The 9,225-nt window shown below is 39.7% G+C and overlaps 1 pseudogene; it reads right to left on the reverse strand.

The window, feature by feature from the left end:
• Window positions 1-8,198: 8,198 nt before the first annotated feature.
• Window positions 8,199-8,295, reverse strand: LOC120099531 (U2 spliceosomal RNA; annotated as a pseudogene).
• Between the last annotated feature and the right edge of the window lie 930 nt (window positions 8,296-9,225).

Here is a 9,225-nt window from a genome sequence, read left to right on the forward strand (position 1 = left end):
TATAACAACAGTCTATTAGAGTCAGCTTGTGCCCTCTTGTGCCAGCTTTAAAGAGCTGATTGTATCAATCTTTTCTCCACTTCAGGGCAATGGTATCCCATTGGTAGTTTGTAAATCACACATGGTGAGAGAATTTATACTAGAGATCCAGAAAACATTCTAACTCAGGACTTCCTAAACATTGCCTTTAACAGTGACATCAACATAGTAAGGAAGAGGTGGTGAAACCTCTGAGAACGTTTTGAGTGCCAGAAATGGAGACAAGGAGATGGGGAAGGATGCAGAAGTAAACAGTATGTGTTATCTATTCACCAATCTGTGCTGAATCCAGGTATTTAAGCCATACAGAAAGAATTCCTCAGAGCAGGAGCATAAGGAAGTAAGCAACAGTTATTTTGGCATCTTAGTTGTGACCCAGAGTAGTAGTGAAACTTTGCTTGGTTGTGACAAATAATGAACAATAATAGCTCGAGGATTGGAGAAGTCATCTGTTAGCTCAAGGTTACAAAAGATTCTATACAGCATAGTGAGGAATGTATAGCAGAACACAGCATCTCATATCCAGAGACCCAGGAAGGAGAGAAAGCTAGAATATGTAGTGGCTGACCAGTTTTTTTTTCTTCCTTTCATTACATCCACGTCCTCCAACCTATCTGACAGCACTTCACATGTTCAGTGAAAACTTAATCCCTTTCTTGAAAACTCTTTCTTAATCAATGTACACTTGACCAATCTCCTAGGAATTTCTCAATCCAATAAAGTTGAAATTAAATTTAACTATTGCAAGCAGGTAGCAGTATTCCATCAATTTTGTGTTTGCTAGGTTTTAAAGAAGACAATGAAGACTGAAGGAAATGAGCCCTTTTTAATATCTTGAACACACTGTTGGAAGACTTCTGTCTGAGAGCACCAGTGATAACAATTGCACATGGTAGTTATTCTTAGAAAGCACAACCAAAGGAGAAGTGAGCTCACTGAGGAACTCTTTGTAGTCTCATAAATGAACAAAATCATTATTCAGGAAGAAGCTGAAGATCTGGAGTCAGCAGGTGAAGATTATGATACAAATTACATTTTGGCGTTAAAAGTAATGTTTTCCACTTTGTGTCCTTCTTTGCAAGACCTGGTGGAATTTGAATTGTGGTTATAGTGCATATCCCTTCAGATCTGCTTCCATTTCTGTTCAGATCGAATCCAAAGATTTGGTTCACATTTGATTGTGCAATGAGCTGACTTATAAGATGGTACATCGTGATTCTCACTGCCTGTTCATCATATAACTCAATCCTGCACACCCTTCTCCACTAAACTTAGATAAGAGTTAGTATCTTGCTGCTAATGAATAGACTAATAGAAAAATGTCACAAACTGGTATTATTGCCTTTTTAGCTTGCATATTTTGTGAAAGCAAGCTGCCATATTGGAAATGCTTACACAACAAGGTGGCCTTGAGCAAACTGCTAGCCAGCAGAGATCTAATCGTTCCTGATAACAGTCTTTGTGATGACAGTAATGTGAGTCTAGAAGTAGATCTTTCCTCATTTGAACTTCATCAAGGTCATACTCTTGGTTGATGCCATGATTTCAGTTTCGCAGAGTTCCAGAGCCAGAAAGAACCACTGTTTGAATTCATCAACCATATAAACCATGTGCTGGTTTAGCATGTTAAGTTTGGAATAATATATTGCACAGAAATAGGTAAGTAATGCAGGTTGAGCTGGAAGCCACTGGTGTTTATATATCCGATTTCAGATAGACAGTAACACTGAATGGTGAATCACACTGCAAAGGGGGCTAACTAAAATATGGCAGGCTGTGAAGAGAAAGAACATCCAAAGAGGTGAAGAGAGTCACACAACAAGTAAACCAAGCTCTGGCAGGTCAAGCAAATATAGTTTCGGATTTTGGTTGTTAAACATACAGCAAGGCCAAGGCCTTACAGGTTTGACCAATAAAGAGACATGGATCCTTTTAAATTCAGACCATTAAGTAAATGGACACTAAAATGAAAAAGTGTCAAAGATGCCAATTTTGCATACCCCTTACATGAAGAAACATTGAAATATAGTTGTTGTCATAACAGCAACATTAATGATTTGTCATCTTTATGTCCACAGATGAGAATCATTTTAGATTTCTATCAGTTATCCAGAAATTAATGTTGTCAATTAACTCCTATGGGCTCAGAATCAAATAACTGGAAAGATGTACTTTATCAGTTATGTTTAATTTCTGTTCCTGATACCACTGTTCAAGCACTACAAGGACACTGGCTCATTCAAGGTTCTCAATAATGATGTAAGAGTGATTGTGGTGTTACCAGTATTTTGCAAAGAAGAAAATGAAGGGGTCTAGAAAGTCAACAGCCATTCTTACTCACTCTAAGTGAGCAGCATCTGTATTTGGGAGCAGAAGGATATTCAGACTCCACAGTAAGCTAATTAGCTTGGTGAGATATGGACAAAAGAGGAATGATGAAAAGGAGGGAAATCCCAGCTATTGAAATCAGCAGAAGGAATGAAATCCAGATGGTCAGGCTGTTCTTCACATTCAGTAGCTACCGTGTTTGCTGTCCTCTGTGAGGCAAGACCAACAGGAAAAGAAAAACAAATGAAACTTGATGAGTGATCATATGCAGACACAAAAATGAAGGCACAGAACAGCTGATGATCGTGACAATGAGCAACCTATAGCATGTTTAAGAACAACTAACATCGCCAAACTTCTCCTAAGGACAAGCAAACGGACACTCTCCATTCTGATGAATTTGTGTTGCTAACCTGGAGGCCATTTACAGAGTCAGGAAACACTAAAATTCCTCACCTGTCAGGGAAGATGCCCCCCTCTCCCTAAAGCTGTGTTCACCAATGAAGCACCTTTGTGCTGTAAGGAACAGTGGAAGTCTTAGAATTTTTTTCATAACTGGACATTGAAGGCTCTACATTTTAGTAGGCTTAGGTCAAAGATGTTGCTAACATCCTGCAGTGTGTAGTGTCACTACATGAAAAAAAATGTGGTTGGGAAGTTCTACCTATGAAAGCGAGTGTGCTGAACATCTACAGAGGGGGGAAAGGTGTATAAGAGAGGAGGGGTGCTGGCAGTCATTATTTTATTGGTTATTTTATTCATTTACATTTCAAATGGTCTCCTCCCCAGTTTCTCCTCTGCAAACTACTCCCCAGACAACAGCTATATAATATGTTAATAGAAAAACATTCTTCAAAAATAGTCGACAAGATGGCTTAGTTGCATTCCAAAGGGTTTCTAGCTTCAAATATTGGATTTACACATCTAGAAAAGGCAGACATCTGGCTCATAGCTGGAACCAATAACAAAGAATTGTGCCATGAAATGTCGAATCTAAACAACTTTTATTCTCCTATCTGCTCTTTCCTCAATCAACAACTTGGATCATCAGGTACCTTGCAAAATGTCAGGACACTCATTTTTCTGGCTTCTAAGTAGACACAGAAATATGGAAACCTGAGGTGCTTCATTATTCAGAAGCAAAATTGATTCCCTGAAAGCCCGCAAGCATAACCACTTTAACTTAACAGGTGCATTAGGATAATTTGAACTGCATAATAGCAAAGCCAAAGAGCCATTCAGTCCCTGACAGATACAAACAAGCCCAAGAAATGTAAAAAGAACAAGCTACCCAGAATAAAAACTAAAACATATGTTGAAAGAAATAAAATAATCTTACCTGACAACAGACCTCAACACACCAATATTTAAAAGGAGAGAGGAAAAAAGGCTTTTAACAAGTAAGCCATACCTGATTTAAATGTTTCCAAGGTAGTGCCAGGGTACCAACAAAGCCTAGCTAAAATTTAATACAATTTTCTACAGTGAGATTTATGAAGACGAATCCAACCCTTTCTCTCCTTTAGTTTTTTCATGTCTTGAAAATTTCATTTATTTCCATTCTTCCCACGCCTCCCTCATCCTCTCCAACTCCTCTCACTTTCCCCTACTCCCTCTCATATTTATGACCTCATCTTTAATAATTATTGTTGTTCAGGGTGTGTGTGTGTGTGTGTGTGTGTGTGTGTGTAAAATTTACTGACTTCATTTTTCGTTGCTTATATGTATATGGGTGTCAATGATGGGTGCTATGGGTACCTGGAAGAGAATGGGGTCAAGAGACGCGAAGAAGGACTCCAAGACAAGAGTCTGATCAAGGCAACAATTTTATTTTTCTCCAAGGCTGAATTTATATCATAACATGGGTAACAGAGGGACAGAGGAAGTAAGAAACATTTATGCAGGCCAAGGACACAGTATTCGTGTGGTCAGGGAATCAGCTGATGTTGACAGGATGTCAGAAAGGTCACAGGTTTGTCATATCTATTAGTCAGCAGGATGTTGGCTTTTCAGAAAGGTTACAGGTCATCGCATTGGGCATCTTGACATCAGATGTATTTCTCAGCAAGGTCACAGCTTTATCATATCATTATTCATTTTGACCACCAGATATGTATTAGTCTTCTGCAGCTGGCTGGGGATTTTCCATGAACCCAGTCATACTTAATTCTAACCATAATAATAACATTAATAATGGAGGGTTTCCGTTGAAGGAATCAGAGAAAGAACTGGAAGAGCTTGAAGGGGCTCAAGAACCCATATGTACAACAATGCCAAGCAACCAGAGCTTCCAGGGACTAAGCCACTACCTAAAGACTATACATGGACTGACCCTGGACTCTGACCTCATAGGTAGCAATGAATATCCTAGTAAGAGCACCAGTGGAAGGGGAAGCCCTGGGTCCTGCTAAGACTGAACCCCCAGTGAACTAGACTGTGGGGGGGAGGGCGGCAATGGGGGGGGAGGGTTGGGAGGGGAACACCCATAAGGAAGGGGAGGGGGGAGGGGGATGTTTGCCCGGAAACCGGGAAAGGGAATAACACTCGAAATGTATATAAGAAATGCTCAAGTTAATAAAAAAAATGAAAAAAAATGAAAAAAAAAATAATGGAGGGTTTCAAGGGCATCGCTCCCAACATATGTGTTTAGGGTTCACCCACTGGATAACAAACAAACCAAAGGGCTCATCCTTGAAGAAGACTGATTCTCCCTCTCAGCAGCCCTGAATTGCCTAAAGATCTCATCTTTGAGTGAGGCCTTGTATAAATTCTGGCGTCGCATTTGCATGTCAACCGATGTTGTCATTGTGCTGGACGTGATTATGCAGTCATAGTGTTGAGCTTTCATGTGGACAGCTTTTCTGTCATAGCTAAAAGACATGATGTTTCTGCAGACATTCTGGTCTTCTGGACCTTACAATCTTTCTTTAGCCACTTCTGCAATACTTCCTGAGCCTTGGGTGAAAGGGTTGTGTTGTGGGTGTATTCACTAGAAATGAACACTCTTCAGTCAGTTGTTCTCTGCATCTCGGCCACATGTGCATGTTTGTAATGATCTCCATCCACTGCTTCTTTGGTGAAGGGTGGGAGCTACACTTATTGTGGGTATAAGCCTAAGTATTTAGAATATGGTTAGAAATGATGTTGGTTTAGACGAATGGCAGTAAGTAAGTTCTTCTGTAGGGTCCATGACCTAACCAGCCACCAGTAGTTAGCTAGGTTTATAGTATCAGGCATGAATTTTTTCCTACTTGATGAGACTTAGGTCTAATTACCCATAAGATAAAAGTGCTGCTCTAAAATAGAGAGCTTGCCATGCTGGTCATTATTGTAATTCATGGGCTTTACAGCTGCACTGGACTCTTAATTGCTTTCCTGCATTGGCAGCTTGCATAGAACCTTCAGATTCCAGTAGAGCTAGTCCACATAGAGGAGACCTTCAGTTCAGTTTCAGACTGATTTTTCCAGGTCCTGTGTCTGAGGAATATGGTGTCTTCAGCAATAGGACCTTACCTTCAAATTCAGGGAGGCAATTGTGGACAACAGCAGTGGCCTATGTTGTTTTGGGAATCTGTTGGATACTTCAAACTAACAGAACAAAGGGAAATTTCCCATGCCAGGCATTGGGATTTTGTTTTCCCTTTTTAAGATGGTCTGTGGCTCTTGGGAGCAGCATTATCATCCCATGTGGCATAACTGCATTTAAACTATGTGTGGCATACATATATATTTTAAGTACACATAAAGTAAAGTTTATCTATAACTTTTTCAAACATCCTTAGTGTTATTTAGCCTTCCCCTTCCTCCATCTCTGTATTACCCTCTATCCTTCCCAGGTGAAGTCTTCTCCACATTTTTCCTATTCCCCTTTAATGGCACCTGAGTCCTGTTTATCCCCTCTCTAGGGATGCCCCACTAACATGACAGTGTGGTCCCTTCTTACTTTCCTGTTTCTGCAGTTACTCTAAGTAATTTATTCACATCTAAAGATTCAGAGCCAGGTTCCACAATTTCTCATCTCCTTGAAAGGTGGAGGAATTCATCTGTCATTGTCTTATGTCTACTACACAAACCTTCATCTTAAATGTATATGCATAAAGTACCAGCTAACAGGAAGACACTGACCTTTCATTGTAAAATAAAAAGATGGACGTCTTAATTGTTCTCATTACATTTTCTAGAAAATAGTCTAAAGGCAGGAGGATTGGACAGCAACCACCCTGTCAGTCCTGAAGAAAATTCTTATCATTTTATCATTCTGCACATAAATAAAAGACAATGGAATGAATATTTATTTTTTAACTTCATTTTTTAAATTTACATTTTAAATGTTATCCCATTTCCTGGTTTCTCCTCCAGAAACCCACTATCCCACATACCCACCCCTGCTTCTATGATGGTGCTCCCCCATCTACCCAACCACTCCCTTTCACCTCTCACCCGGACATTCCCCTACACTAGTACATCGAACCTTCAGCGGACCAAGGGCCTCTCATCTCTGATGCCCAATAAGGCCATTCTGCTACATATGCAGCTGGAGACATGGGTCCATCCCTGTGTACTCTTGGGATGGAGGTTTAGTCCCTGGATGCTCTACGGGGTCTGTTGGTTGATAATTGTTCTTCCTATGGATTGTAAACCTCTCCAGCTAGTATTTATTGAAAGCTATGTAATACCAGACATTTAGAGTACAGCCAATTTTTATACTTTTCTATACTTTTATTCTGTTCTCTAAACAGAGGATTAGACTGCTTGCACTTAGAAACACTAGAAAACACTTCAGTACGGCACTTGGAAGGAAATTTGAAGCAAAATCTTCAACAAGAAGAATGAAATTGCAAAAGTTTGGTACTACTACATTGATCCACAATAGACATTTGTTTACAGTGTGACAGCTAAATCAAGACAACAGAGCAATGAATGCTCTGACCAACTATAGCCAGGAACGTGTACTTGTAGTGACTTAAATGTTTTACCATGCCTCTCTTCTCCAAGGATGGATATGAAGGAGTCCCAAGAACTAATTCTGGAGTTACAGATACCTTCTAGCCAGTAGGCAAATCCACAAATACTGGGAATTAACTGTATAGCATCATGTTTAATCTTGCAAAAGTGGCCTTGTCACTGCTTTTCTCTATAAAAGGATAGATTCTGAGCAGTTAAATACCTTTCTGAACATTGATTAGTGCTTGATCTGTTGGTTAACTGCTAGGCTGTCATCACACTGTGATGTCCATTAAAAGTCACCCAACAACAGCTGAGAGGCAAGATAATGAAGAGTAGCAGTAGAATCAACACAAGCAATCCTCAAGAATGCTGTTTGCAGTCATATAAGGGAAGCTCTCAGAGATTCTCTCAGTTTCTTGGAGCACTACGAAATGTTTGAGGAAAAAGATTGTTTTTTTCAATTCCAGGTAAAGAAATATTGCTTCATAATTATTACTGCTCCCTCCCTTCACCTTTTTATGGGTTCTAGGAATTGAATGCGGGTTGCCAGCCATGATGTCAAGGTCCTTTATGGTCTCTTCCATCCTGCAAGCCCTGTTGTAAAATATCTTAAGATTACAACATCTGGCTTTATTTGAAGGTAATGAATGTTATTTGAAATTAGTCTATATTTAATGTTTAAATTACACATGGACCTTCTTATAAAGGCCTTGGTAATTTAAAAGAAACTTAAGATAATGAAATGACAGATAAAGGGATATATATTCAAGGGAATTCTTTTTTGATGTAAATGAAATTTTACTATAAAGATGAAGGCAAATTCATAAAGTATTGGGATGTATATGCTGATTGATTGATTGATTGGTTGATTGGTTGGTTGATTGGTTGGTTGTCATTACAAATCATTCTTTTTATTTACAGTGGTCTCCCAACTTTGAACAGATACTACATTTGATCTCAGCCAAAAGGCTGAGAATCTATGTCTCCCCCCCCCATGAAAATAGTTTCTTTCATTTTTTCTTTTATTTGATATTTTTATGTACATTTCAAATGTTATCCCTTTTCCAGGTTTTCCCTCCAGAAACTTGTTATCCATTCCCACCCCTGCTTCTATGAGTGTGCTCACCCACCCACCCACCTACTCCCTCCTGTCTCTCTGCCCTGGCATTTCCTTACACTGGGGTATGGAGACTTGACAGGACTAAGGGCCTTTCTTCCCATTGATGCCCAACAAGGCCATCCTCTGGGACATATGCAGATGGAGCCATAGGTCCTTCCATGTGTACTCTTGGGATGGTACTTTAGTCCCTGGGAACTCTGGGGTGTCTGGTTGGCTGATACTGTTGTTCTTCCTATGGGGTTCAGCTCCTTCAGTCCTTTCTCTAACTTTGCCATTGGGGATCCCATTCTCAGTCCAGTGGTTGGCTGTGAGCAGTCACTTCTATATTTGTCAGGCTCTAGCAGAGCCTCTCATGAGACAGCTATAGCAGGCTCCTGTCAGCATGCACTTCTTTGTATCTGCAATATTGTCTGTGTTTCTTGGCTGTATATGTGTTGGATCCCAAGGAATTGCGATCTCTGGATGGCTTTCCTTCAATCTCTACTCCACACTTTGTCTCAATATTCCTTCCTGTGAGTATTTTTGTTCCCCTTTATAAGAAGGACTGAAGCATCCACACTTTGGCCTTACTTCTTCTTGAGCTTCATGTGGTTTGTGAATTGTATCTTGGATATTTCAAACTTTTGGCCTAACAAGAGAAATTGAGGAAATTCAAAACATTGTCAGATCCTACTACAAAACATTATACTCAACAAAACTTGAAAATCTGGATGAAATGGATAATTTTCTTGACAGATCCCAGGTACCAAAGTTAAATAAGTACTAGATAAACCACCTAAACAGTCCCAAAA

This window comes from Rattus norvegicus, chromosome X (assembly GCF_021556685.1).
Source record: "Rattus norvegicus strain SHRSP/BbbUtx chromosome X, alternate assembly SHRSP_T2T, whole genome shotgun sequence".
NCBI lineage: Eukaryota > Metazoa > Chordata > Mammalia > Rodentia > Muridae > Rattus > Rattus norvegicus.